Source organism: Pleurodeles waltl, chromosome 5 (assembly GCF_031143425.1).
Source record: "Pleurodeles waltl isolate 20211129_DDA chromosome 5, aPleWal1.hap1.20221129, whole genome shotgun sequence".
In the NCBI taxonomy this organism is placed as follows: Eukaryota; Metazoa; Chordata; class Amphibia; order Caudata; family Salamandridae; genus Pleurodeles; species Pleurodeles waltl.
Window position 1 is genome coordinate 1,282,858,246 of NC_090444.1, and position 14,433 is coordinate 1,282,872,678.

The following is a 14,433-nucleotide window of genomic DNA, read 5'->3' on the forward strand; positions in this document are numbered from 1 at the left end:
ATACACCATTGAAATCTGCCAAAAAAGTTTCCCACACCTTGATATCCTCCCTCATACCTACCAAAACACGTATCCTATGGTGTGGCAGCACCGCTCCCGACATGGCTAAACCTAAACGCCTACAGAAAGTCCTGCCTCCCCGTACAACCCTGCAAGCGAAATTTAGGTAGCCTAACAGCTTCTGAGCTGACCGCAGATCAATCTTGCGGAGTACCCTCACTGTGCCCAAGAATTCCAGTATCTCTTTCACCTTAGGTCCCGGCAATCTAGCCACCATGGTGTTTGTGTCCAGTTCTATGCCTAAAAAGGTTAAGACTGTTTCTGGCCCTTCCGTCTTTTCTGGAGCCAAAGGCACCACAAAACTCTGAGCTAAATCCTGAAAAACCGTCAGCGCCCTTCCGCAGTCTCCAGAAGAGGCGTTCCCTATGAAAAGGAAATCATCCAAGTAGTGTGTCACCGTTCAATGACCACTCCGTTTGACAAAAACCCACTTGAGGAAAGTAGGAGAGTATTGAAAGCTTCGAAAAGTGCACATGAAATGGCGCAACCCATAGGAAGCACCCTGTTGACATAAATTGCCCTATTGAATTGCATACCTAGCAGATCAAAATCATCCGGGTGTATTGGCAGCAGCCTGAAAGCCGATTGAATGTCGCACTTTGCCAACTCAGCATACTTGCCGCACCCCCTGACCAGCTGGATGGCATCATCTACGGATGCGAAAAACACCCTAGTGTCCTCAGGTGCAATTAAGTCATTGACAGAGGTACCCTCCCGCCAGGACAAATGATGAATCAAGCGAAATTCCCCGGGGGCCTTTTTAGGCAATACCCCCAAAGGTGATATCATTAAAACCGCACTTGGCCAATCATAATAAGGCCCCGCAATTCTGCCCAGCGACACCTCTTTGTCTACCTTTGCCCGCACCACTTGTGGCATTTCCCTGGCAGACCGTAGGTTGTCCGCCAACCTCCTTATTCGTTGGACCCTGGTAACCAACCCGAAAACCCTCCCTAAAACCCCACTCCAACTTGCAAGCTGTGTCACTATCCGGATAGCTATGTAACCAGGGCAGAAGAGTCCTCAACCTAATTGGCGTAGGAGCCTTTTGGCACAGGAGTGCCCTGCATGCCTCGCCCTTTGGGCGCTCTCCATTGTTCAGCTGGGCTGGGGAGAGTAAAACATTGTGTGACTGGATGACGACCCCCGCACTTGGAGTAGTCATGTTTAAATTTGCAGGGCTGTCTGGAACAGAAACCTTTATTAAAGTTCCAACATGCTCCTGTTGTGGACACTGGGGTCCGTTGTCCCCCACCCATCCCTCCTTGAGCGGGACGTGCCTGAAAAGGCTTGTAAACTACAGGCAAACCACTTGCGGTTTGCATAGATGCAGTGGACTGCGCTGACGCCATCCACTGCATCCACAATTCTGGGTCTACATCCCCCCAGGGTTTATCAGGATTGACGCTCACCCTATTCCGGAATTCTTCATCATAGCTCAGCCAAGCAAAACCCCCAAAATGCATCTGGGCTTTCCTTTTAATGTCCATATACTTAAAAAGTACTATGGCCCTGTCCAGGAACTTCTCACAATATATGCTAGCGAAAATCAAAAAGGCTGACGTCCAGTTATCCATTGTGATCGACACCCTAGGTCTGCACGCTAACTCCCATTCCTCCTCCTTGGATCCCTCTTTAGCCTGTGTGTCTCTATGTCAAAGCTTAAAAACATCCACGTATTCATGTTTCCAAATCCTGGCTTTGGTTTTTTCCTCTATGTGCGACCCCAAAGGCATGGCCAGACCCATGTACGGGAGCCGCTTCTTGTGTCCCCCCACCTTCCTTGTCCTCAGACCCAGTGACCTCCCCTACTGTCTGATTACCTGTTTCAGTCGTTGTTGTTATAAGAGCTCCCTTACCCTGTCCCGCTTTGCCCCTGTGTATCACTCCTTCCTTAGCTGGTTTGTGCACTGAAAAATCCCCTATCCCTAAGGACTTGCACGTGCATATCCCACTAGAACTAGAACTATCTCCCCAAACTGACCACCATTGCCCCTTACCTCTGCCCTGTCCCGCCAGGGTACGTGCCACTTTCTTTGCCCCTCGACCACGTGCTGAGCCATGCCGCGCCTCCAGCAGCCCGCAAACTGACATAGGATCCTGCAAAACAGAAGCAGAAGAAGGGGTTGTGCCGCACTTGTGCCCCTGCCCCCTCCCCTTTACACTGCTCAACTCCACTTCGCGGATCTCTCCATCCTCCTCATAATCAAGGTCAAACACCCCCTCTTCAATCATCTCACCCAAGTTGCCCGCACGTCCCTTCATTCGCATCTTATTTGCCAAGGCTTTCTCCTGGCCCTTATGGCGTATACCATCTCTGCATGCCCCTCGCTCCAGCGGTGTAGAGAAGGCCGCCGAAGACCCCTCTAGTGCTTCAGCCCAACGTACTGGGGCCGTGTTGCGCCCCGTTGGCATCACCTTCTTTCTTCCAGCCTCCGCCGCTGGCATTGAATGTCCTTGCCCAACGTGGCCGTGTGCGCCACTGGGACTTTCCGCGCCGGAATGACCTCCGGCAGCACAAGCCTCCTGACCCCTCCCTTCCTTTACCTGAGGCACCCAGACCCAGCTACCGGGCCCCATACCTGTAAGTGGGTGGCCCATCCCTTCCATGCCTTCAGCTGCTCTCTTAAACAGCCTACCTCGTGTCCCTGCCTCCTCCCTATCTCTACACAATTGGGCCAACCTTTCTTCCGTCTCCGCCACAACACGGCGCTGCTCCTTGATCCTGGCCTCTAAATCTTCCACCTCGACCGGGTCCCACATGCCCTGCCTACCCCTTACCCTTTGTACCTGTCCTGCCAGCCCTTGCCTGACCCCAACTTTAACCCTCTTGGCCTGCCTACCCACATTTTTTTGCCTTAGCTGACCCACCTTTCACCCTGCCTGTAACCTTGCCCCCTTTTTTGTTTGGGGACCCGGGGCCCATACTGTGTGTTGCCCCCACTTTTGGGCAAGAAAGGTCGAAAGGGGCCCAGGCAGTACCTGCTCTCCCAGCTCAAGGGCTCTTAGAAATGGGGTCTTTGGTTGACAGTCAGGTTACCCCCTGTTCAAGCAAGGACCCTCACTCTAGTCAGGGTAAATAGAATTCCCCTCAGCTAACCCCTGCTTACCCCCTTGGTAGCTTGGCAGAGCAGTAGGCTTAACCTCAGAGTGCTAGGTGTAAAGTATTTGTACCAACACACACAGTAACTTAATGAAAACCCTACAAAATGACACAACACCGGTTTAGAAAAATAGGACATATTTATCTAAACAAAACAAGACCAAAACGACAAAAATCTGACATACACAAGTCAAGTTATGAATTTTTAAAGATTAAACTCAAAAATAGCGCTTAGAAACAAAAATGCTTTGATGAGATGTTAACACGGCGTCGTGACGGAGTCGTTCCCAACAAGCCGACACCAGCGGCGCCGGACACGGAGTCGTGTAGACCCCCATGTACAGTACCTTTGGTGAAGAGTGAAAACAAGCCGATGCGCGAAGTAGGGAATCGCGGCGTCTGTGCGAAACGTTGAATCCGTGCACTTCGAGCGGCGTCTGTCACGACGTGGTGCGGCGACTTCCACGGAGTCGTGGACTTCAGCGGGGCTGCAGCAGCGTCGGGCCTGCGAAGAGCGTTGCGTTCCAGCGAAGATCACGGCGTCGGGTGCAGGCAGCGTCACCGGATTCAGCAGCGGCGTCGGTCCGGAGTCGTCCGAAGTCGATTTCCTTGGATTTCCACCAGCTTTTCTTTCAAGGGCCCAGGGACTGGATAGGGCACCACTTGTCAGAGCAGGAGTCTCTCCAGAGACCCCAGGTGCTGGCAGAGAGAAGTCTTTGCTGTCCCTGAGACTTCAAACAACAGGAGGCAAGCTCTAACTCAAGCCCTTGGAGATTTCTTCACAAGATGGAAGGCACACAAAGTCCAGTCTTTGCCCACTTACTCTGGCAGAAGCAGCACTGCAGGAAAGCTGCACAAAGCACAGTCACAGGCAGGGCAGCACTTCCTCAGCTATCAGCTCTTCTCTAGGCAGAGGTTCCTCTTGGTTCCAGAAGTGTTTCTCAAGTCTGTAGATTTGGGTGACCTTCTTACAACCATTTTAGTCTTTGAAGTCACCTTTCTTCAAAGGGGACTCACACCTACTTGTGAAATCCTGCCTTGCCCAGGCAAGGCATCAGACACACAGCAGGGGGTTGGAGCCGGCATTGTCAGAGGCAGGCACAGTCCTTTCAGATGAGAGTGACCACTCCACCCCTCCCTCCTAGCAGAGATGGCTAATCAGGAAATGCAGGTTACACCCCAGCCCCGTTTGTGTCACTGTCTAGTGCGAGGTGAAAAACAACCCAACTGTCAAACTGACCCAGACAGGGAATCCACAAACAAGGCAGAGTCACAGAATAGTTTAAGCAAGAAAATGCTCACTTTCTAAAAGTGGCATTTTCAAACGCACAATCTTAAAATCAACTTTACTAAAAGATGTATTTTTTTATTGTGAGTTCAGGGACCCCAAACTCCACATGTCCATCTACTCTCTAGGGGGTTCTACGCTTTAATCATATTTAAAGGTAGCCCCCATATTATCCTATGAGAGAGACAGGCCTTGCAACAGTGAAAAACGAAATTGGCAGTATTTCACTGTCAGGACATATAAACCACATTACTATATGTCCTACCTTATCCATACACTGCACCCTGCCCTTGGGGCTACCTAGGGCCTACCTTAGGGGTGCCTTACATGTAAGAAAAGGGAAGGTTTAGGCCTGGCAAGTGGGTACACTTGCCAAGTCGAATTTACAGTGTAAAAAATACACACACAGACACTGCAGTGGCAGGTCTGAGACATGATTACAGGGCTACTTATGTGGGTGGCACAACCAGTGCTGCAGGCCCACTAGTAGCATTTGATTTACAGGCCCTGGCACCTCTAGTGCACCTTACTAGGGACTTACTAGTAAATCAAATAGGCCAATCATGGATAAACCAATTACATACAATTTACACGGAGAGCATATGCACTTTAGCACTGGTTAGCAGTGGGAAAGTGCTCAGAGTTCAAAAGCCAACAGCGACAGGTCAGAAAAAAATAGGAGGCAGGAGGCAAAAAGATTCGGGATGACCCTGCATAAGCAATAGTCCAACAAGGGCCATAACAGGTCCATCCATATTTAAAAACTCTTGGGGGTCCCCAAGGGCCTGCTCCCTAAGATCCACTGCTCCTGTCCCTTCTGATGCCCCTGCACCTGCCTGCTCCTTACTTGCCTCCTCTTGCCCTTGAGACAGGCTGGACGCGCTTCACGCCCACCCTCCCGTTGTTTTTTTACTTTTTTTGGGGCCCCCACCCCCCTCTCCGGTGATGTACATGCAGCCACTACTGCCGCAACCCGGCTCGACGCAACATGCGTCGGCCGCACCATGCCGACCCATGCCTGGTCGAGAACGCCAGGCCTGAGGAGATCGGCACGGCCGGCTTCGCCGAGAAGGCGTAGCGCGGCCTTGACAGCCTCAGCATTATGACTTGTTGCCATGGCGCTGATGGGATAGCGGTATAAAGCCGCGGAATATCTTTAAAACAAAAGGCCGGCAAAACAAACTTGCCGGACGTTTTCTTACCGCCTCGCGAAGTAGAAAAAACAACACCCCCTCGGCCAAATTCCGGACCGATAACTGTTTGGCACGGAAAGAGGCCGATCCTTCCCCCACACCCCTTTTATAACCTACCCTTACACCTTCCCCCGCTTACCTGCGTCATGTCCTGGCTCCCTGCATCACTTTCCCTGTCCCGAATATGCCAGTGGAGACTTGAGCACGTCTCATCTCTGCGGGCCCCTCCATTGTCTGTATTTTATTGTGTGAAATGGACGATTGCTGCTCGCACGTTTCCCAAAAGGCAGAGCAACATAGCTACCCAGTGTATAGAAGGCACTGGTTAATTTTGAAAAAGTTCTCTCATTTTTTTTTTTACCGCAACGCAGCCTGGTCCGTCTTTTTCTTTTTAACGTCTGATAAGCAACACAAATCAGGAACTGGTATTTGACGTCTATGTACCAACACTTCCAACCACTTATTTGCAGTAAAATCATGATATAACTTGTAGGGACTGATTAAAAATGATAAAAATCCGTAATCCCCTGATCAGGTACGTTATGGCAAAGTTAGCGCTCTGGATACAACTTTTCAGAAGTTAACCCTGTATCTTCTCTGAGAATAATGGCTTGTTCAATTTTGTGAGTCTTTGTGATACATAAATTACTAAATCTCCCCTTCATTTAGGGTTTATTATGCTTTGCGTACAGAATTACAAAAACACATTGCGAAGTTCTGCATCCACACATGTACATTAATGACAAAGCAAATAATTATGGAAATGTGTGAAGCGAAATGCCTTCTGCATGTCCCAGAGGACGAGTGCGCAGAGGATAAAGACATATTAAAAAAACATTTTTCTGCTCAAGTAGCAACAAGTCAAGACAAATGTGTTTTCACGGCTGACGCGCAGACGATTTCTGCGATTACGTTTTTGTCACAAAACCTTTTATAACACTCCTGCAGTCCATTCTAAAAGTTACTAGATTAATGTGGTGCCATTCAAATACAGAAGTTCAGGATCTTGTTTAGTGACAGAATATTTACTTTAGCAGGTGTTCAGTGTCTCCTACTAGTTTCATGAAATCAGTTGAAGAAGCGATCTTTTCTCAACTTTCTTTTGAACCCCAACCAGAAATATTACTGAGAAAATAATAAATCGTCAAGTGCTCATTGGAAGTTTTGAACCTTCCCGGAAGCTGTCCAGCGCTCGCAAAATAACAGGAAGAAACTGCTGTTTCAATAAAAGGATTTTGCATGGGCCTCAGCATCCGATAGCTCCTATTCCTGCCCTTCTTTCACCTCACTTCCTTCACTCTCAAACAGACACTATTAACATCTGTTTAGGCACTATACCTCACACATTGGAGGTGCCTTTATCAAAGCCTACAAAGAAAATACAACTGAGGAAGGCGTTACATTCATCTTTGGGCTCTGCACTTTCCATTCTCTAGAATTTCTTTACCATTATCAGGGCCACATTTACAAGATTCAGACTCATCGACTCCCATGCATCAGATTTCTTGCGCAGCCCTGAGACCCCCTAACGATGCCATGGATGCGCTGAATTAATAACTCTGAGAGCTCCATGGCACAGTTTTTCACAGATGCGTCAGAAATTCTGACGCACATGTGGCACTGAAGTCACTCATTGCCGGACTAGGGTAAAAAAACATTGCTGCAGCAGCACAAGGGCCTTGTAAATGAGGAACTGAATCTTACAGACACTCCTGGGGTGGAAACCATTCATGAAGCAACACCTATAATTTAATTCTCTTGTGGAAGAGCTTACTTCAAAATATATATATACATGTATTTGTGTGTGTGTGTGTGTATATATATATATATATATATTTTTTTTTATATATATGCAAAGGTTGCTTTCCTAAGCACCCTCAACTTTGACCTCATACCAGCTTGGTCCATTAAAGTCTTACCAATGAATCTTGCCTGGCTTAAAATAATTCATAACTATACATAAATTATTTTGTGAGTATTTGCCTGGCATTGAAGATATGAAGGGGCTCTTCGGCTAACCCTTGGCTATGATCCTGGTATATTTCTTTAAAAAAAAAAAAATGAATGGTTGTGGTATCATTTAATTTTTCGAGTCAAACCGTACCAAAAATAAACACTCAAAAATCCACTGTAGTACTGCTACGAGCCCCACACATTTTCGAAAACTTGTGCAGGCCGCCTCTTCCCTCATACACAAATCCTTTAGCCCCCACACAGCAATCCATATCTCAAGTCTGCTCCCTCTATTCTTATCCATATTGTGGTGTTATTAGGTATTAGCACTGTGTGAAATGTCTTGGTAGGAAATGCGTACATTCCAATTCATAGGAGTAAACTAATGTCCAAAAGGGTACCCTGGCTCATCTTTTTGTAGCTAGGCTAGAACAGCAACAAAGGCCTCAAAGAAAGTATGAAAGGTTGTATGTGTAATGATATATCCAACAAAAACACCATTCAGAAATAAAGCATGTTCAATGGTTAGTTAAAAAAAAGAAAAAGAAAATAAGACAGAAAATCGAAAATATAGAATGATCAAGAGGTTCAAAAGTGGCAATGGTGTGAAACAAGTAGACTGCCACTAGGAGAAGCTCGGGAGGCTGTGCTAATGGGCCTGATGTATGTCTTTAACAAGAGGTTTCATAATCAAAACAAATACTTTGCCTGTTTTGATGTCAGATTACAAAAATAAAATATTTGACATAATGCAGCAGTTTGGTATTGAGCATGTTCCCAGACTTTTTACATGAATGCTGAGAGAAGTGCCAAAAGCATAGAGGGATGAAAGCCAAGACTGAATTGTGATGTTAAAATAGCCAGTCAAGAGTGCTAGAAAATCATTTTTCTGGACTTTTTGTTTAAGAATGTGTTGACAGCCAGGAAAGAAATTTTTGTTCAGTTTACAGTGAACGTTGACTGATTTTTTAGACATAATCAAGTATGATGCATACCATCAGCATATGGGTGATAGAAATGGCAGAACAACAAAGCAATTGACCAAATGTTTGCATGTAGAGGTTGAGCTGAAAAGCAGTGGATAAGTCAGGAAGAGAGTCCTTGAACTTCACTTAGTGAGACCAGTTTCTCAGGTTAGAATAGAATTGTTGCCATGCTTGTCCCTTGATGCCCTTACAAAGTCTGAAGATCTTAATCTCATGGCCAACTGCAGACAGCAGAGATGTCAAAGCATTTTAGTAGGAAGGAGCACCCCTCTGTAGGCTGTGAAGGACATTTCCGATGATGTGTAACATGGCGGTTCAGTAATGGTGTAGGTCCTGAGACAAGATTGGTCATCACTGAGAGCCTTTTTAGCAGCAACGTGCCTTTTCAGCTGAGAGACTAAGCAGTACTCCCTAAATTTAGCCAGAAAGGAGAGACCAGTTATGAGGCAATAGTTGTTCAGGGCATCTGAGATCACATTAGTTTCCTTCAGGAGAGGCTTTCCCTATCAATTTTATGGCATTTGAATTCACCCTGGGGATCAATAGGAAAAATTCACTTGGTTCCTCCAAAGGGCAAAAAAAAAATGGTAACTAGCTGCCTTAACACGTTACATAGAGTAGAGTCAGCTGAATAGCTGGAATGTTTGAGATGAGCAATGGTGTGGATAAATTCGAAAAGTAAACATGTAAAAGAACTCCCGAATGTTGGTGATTTCCTATAGCAGAAAAGTGTAAGAGAGATTAGAGAAGTGGGAATGTCGGAGTAGATCTGAAAATGTGAGCTTGTTGGGAAAGAAATTGATGAATAAATGAGGGGGGTTGCCAGAGTGAATAGGGCAGTAGTTACTGACCTTTCTGACTTCTCTAAATCTGGAAGATCTTTAGCTTCAAATAAATATATTTTTAATATGTGCTCCTGTTCTATCGCATGTTATTCAGAGGATCAAGAGAGAGGATGACGATGCCATTTTCACTCAAAAGGTCTCTCAATCTTCCTTTCTTAATTTCATTCAGCAGAAAAATGAGGGCTCCTTTTTTAAAAGTTTTTTTCTTTTCTTTCAAAGACCATCTGAGGCATCAGTGTTATTTGAAAGCCTTTTACTTTCAAGGTTTAGCATATTTTTTATTTGAGAAAGAGGGGGAATCTCACCTCTGTGTTGTCTATTTCAGGTAACCAACTGACCTCTCAAATTGGTTGTCTCATTGAGTTGTGGTTGGGCATTGATTTTGGGATGAGCAACTTTTGGAGAAAAGAAACGGGTGCGTCCACCATATTTCTAAGGGTGATAGAGGAAGAGAGCTCCTAGTGATATAAATGTTAAAAGTGGAGAGAATTCTGAACAAGCAACATCTCCTGATAAAAGGCCTAGAGTCACAGGTATGGTGACAATTTGTACAAGCATGTTGCTACTGAGTATCAGAATGGAGGAAGAGGTTGACAGAAGCTCACTTAGGCCTTTGGAGAAGCAGAGGAGTGGCATCACTAACTTTAGGAGTACAGCGAGAGAATGTGGGAATGATAGGGAGAGAAGTGGCAGTAGCTGAACGTGAAGAGGAAGGGAAAGAGAGAGTTCTTTTTGCTCATAGATGCAAAAACATTGATGATTTAAAGATTATACTCGGAGCATTGTTGTTTTGAGTATTAATTTTACCATTGTTGAATTGGGAGACATTCTAATATAGCCTTAGAACCCGCCGTAGCAGGCTCTACCGGCTATTAAAGGCCTGCTCCCCACGTTAAATGCCCGAGTTATTACATAGCAAAATACAGAATAAGAATTCCCGAGAGTATTAAACTATCAGTGAGAATTATGTGTGAAAAAGGAGAGGTGTTTTCGTTTTGCTTTATTTGCTATGGTATTGATCAGCAATAGACATTTTAGGATTCTCTTTCCAAATTAGTTGCGTTTGATTTTAGGTAGCATCTTTACCAGGCTAGATAGGTAAGCTTTGTTAAAGGAGGACGTGGCAGCTATTTCTAGGTGAGCCCTAGATAGAGAGGAAGTGGTCTTAGCGAGCACAATAGAAATTAGATAGCGGATGGGGAAGGAGGCAGAAAGGAAGTGCTAAACAAAAGTGACAGTAAGCAAACAGGCAATAGGCCTAACTGAACGAGAAAAAACACAACTGGGTACATAGAGTGAAAAACAGGAATGCCACAGACGGCTGAACCAGTAGCACAGCACCACTAGTGGGAGTATCATTGGCAGGCATGGGGATATTCAGAGAGCTATAACAATAAAATGTAGACACAGTTGCCCATTAAATGAGGTACAATGGGCAACAAGGAACAGCTTATTTGCATGTCTAGGATATGTGTGTCCTGGCAGCAAGCAGGGAAATGGGCAAAATAAATAATTTTGCTACCTGCTTCAATGGATATTGTTGTGCCTCTCCCTATATAATATAATGATATTGAGAGAGCGTAGTTTAAATATTACATATTATAGACGTGAAATGCTTATGTCTAACAATGCTGTATTAATAAAATATTCATTGAAGCGTATTCATAAATATGGAGAATTGTTCATATGTATAAACTAATGTCGACTGTAAGAAATAATCATTTATAGTTTGCCTAACTGAGCACATTAACACGTATAAAACTGCATTCATTGGAACCATATATCCTAAGTTAGCGTGAGTCGAGAACTAGCTGTGTAACTCTCATATTAAAGCATATTTTTCTGTTTCTCCAGTGTGCTGACTTGCAAAAGACCATGACCCAGCGATTGTTCTTTTCCCTTATTAGTTTGCAACATCACCCAACTCTCCCATCCGCATGCTAGTAGCTTTCATATAGAATTCTGCGCTTTGAAACATTATTGGACACTTCCAAGGACAATGGAGCGAGGAGAAGAGAACTTTTGACCTGACGAGTGCCAAGGAGATGAAGTAACCCCGGATATGCCACCTATGAAATACGTCAATTATGATGACCAATTAGAACCAAATAAAGTATCAAGAAATGACAAAATGCATTACTTAATGTTTAATGTGATAGGTTGACAATGGTAGGGTGTATTGACTGACCAATAGAATTTTGGGGGAATGAATTACGAAAAAGGGATAAAAACCCATGACACAGGAAATTGAACACATTAGGTAGGGAATGATATCGATTGCATCTCGAAACTCTGTCACTCTATTTGGTGACCTGAGACTTAGAGAAAACCATCCTTGCCCATTAGACTGCCCCTACACTTTTCTCCTTATGAGGAGAGTGTCTTTGCTTTTAAACTTAGATAGACTGACGGCGATCTAACTGATGTCCTGAAGACGAAGACTAATCCTGAATGCTGACCTAATCAGAGGAGGGTAATTATATGTTGCTAATGAAAAATTCTTTATTTGCCTTTCTTTCTAGGTACCAACTGCTGTATGTTTTTTATTAGAGACCTTAGTTAGATGTTTCCAAATTGGTGTTCAAAATTGTTTTGCATGACACCCAACATGCTAATGCTAATTAGAGGTTAGACGAGGTATTAATTTTGACTGACAAACTGACGTGACTGACATGATGCTATGCTGAACTTGTATCTTAGAACATTTAATGTATTGTGATCTGGTTATACTCATCTGATTATCTATGCTTCTGATTTCTGCACTATCGAAAGTTTACTGTGGCTGTCATCTTGTAATTGTGCTAATATGCTTCTTGACTTTAAGATTGATACCTTTGCTACTAGATTGTAATCAATAGGGAATAAAACTCATAAAACTTCATTAAGGTGTGGTTATTCATGACTGAAAGGTCATGGTTGCGCCAAATGTTTATTAATGCCTAAAACAAGATATATCTTGGTGTTAAATATTGACAATGTTATTGACATATTGATTGGTGTTTTGATCAGTTATCTCGTCCTACGGTGTCTCACCACTGGGTCCAAAGATTCATTGGCCTAAAACGAGTCCTGATGTGTATAGATTAACATAGACGGACGCGTTAGCAGTTCCGAGATTAAGGAAAGACATGTACACTATGGGGCTGACCTGAATTGCAGGATGGATTGTTCAAGTTTTCCAATGTTTTATTTATTTATGATTTGGAACTACTTGGAGGCCCACATTAAAACAAGACACCAGATATCAAACAACAGGAACTTCAAAATCAGTATACTAAAAACTCAATATAATACAAGTAAAGTGCGTCAATATACAAGCAATCAGACTCTAATTTGATTGAATGTAAAGTCCTTCAAACCCTCATACTTTAAAACACTCTAAATAATTTAAAAAACCCATTAAACAATTTTAAAATCAGAAAACTGACCGTTTCATTTGGGGGATTAAACAGTCAATTAAGGGCTTCTTTTGCTCATTGAACCATAAATGTCATGAAAAGGCGTTTCAACCATTTGTTCCTGAGCAGCAATAAGGAGGGACAGATAAATAAGGCATTGTAAAGATCACGCCTTCACATTTCTTACGATATTCGCTTTTATTAAAAACCAGCAGTATCGTGACATCTTCAGCACAGCTTTCTCCTTCCAGTCTTCTCTTCTTCAAAGCCTCCTTCTCAGTCCCCACATTCCCTATGATGTCACCACCAACATCATCATATTTCCAACACTTCTCTACAGAATATCTCCACAGGCATGCTTAAAATCTTGTGCCTCCATTTGACACAAAGCGCAAACCATTGATGTACCATATAATTTTTTAGTTATATCATTTAACAGCATTATATTCTGTCTTAATAAAATACACAAGTGCCTCATCCCATGTGGAAGATTCCAAGTTAAATAGGGTTGCATTTTTTCAGAGAAACATAGGCCCATATTTATACTTTTTGACGCAAAACTGCGCCAACGCAGTTTTGCGTCAAAATATTTAGCGCCGGCTAACGCCATTCTGAAGCGCCATGCGGGCGCCGTATTTATTGAATGACGTTAGCCGGCGTTAGCCGCCGGCGCCGTCTGGTGTGCGTTAAAAAAAACGACATACACCAGGCAGCGCCGGCGTAGGGGAAAATGGAGCTTGGGCGTCAAGAAATGGGGCAAGTCAGGTTGAGGCAATTTTTTTGCCTCAACCCGATTTGCGCCATTTTTTACGACTCCCAACCCCCATAGAAATGACTCCTGTCTTAATAAAGACAGGAGTCATGCCCCCTTGCCCAATGGCCATGCCCAGGGGACTTCTGTCCCCTGGGCATGGTCATTGGGCATAGTGGCATGTAGGGGGGCACAAATCAGGCCCCCCTATGCCACAAAAAAATAAAAATAAAATACTTACCTGAACTTACCTTAATGTCCCTGGGATGGGTCCCTCCAGCCTTGGGTGTCCTCCTGGGGTGGGCAAGGGTGACAGGGGGTGTCCCTGGGGGCATGGGAGGGCACCTCTGGGCTCCTTCAGAGCCCACAGGTCCCTTAACGCCTGCCTTTTGCAGGCGCAAAAAAACGGCGCAAAAGCGGCCGTATGTCATTTTTTTTGACCCGCCCACTCCCGGGCGTGATTTTTGCCCGGGAGTATAAATCCGACGCACATGCCTCGGAGTCGATTTTTTAGACGGGAACGCTTACCTTCATTATAATTAACGCAAAGTAGGTGTCCACGCTAAAAAATGACGCTAACTCCATGGACTTTGGCGCTAGACGCATCTAACGCCAAAGTATAAATATGGAGTTAATTTTGCGTCGAAATTGCGTAAAAAAAAACGACACAATTCCGGCGCAAACAGAGTATAAATATGCCCCATAATTTATTAAAGCATCATATCGCCTCATATGGCTACAGAACTTTAGATCTAACTGATAACGTATATGTCATGTAGCATCCTTGAAGCACATTTTCAGCTTGGAGATAAAACAAGAATTGTATCAAGATCTAACTGCAACAATTCTAAAGCAT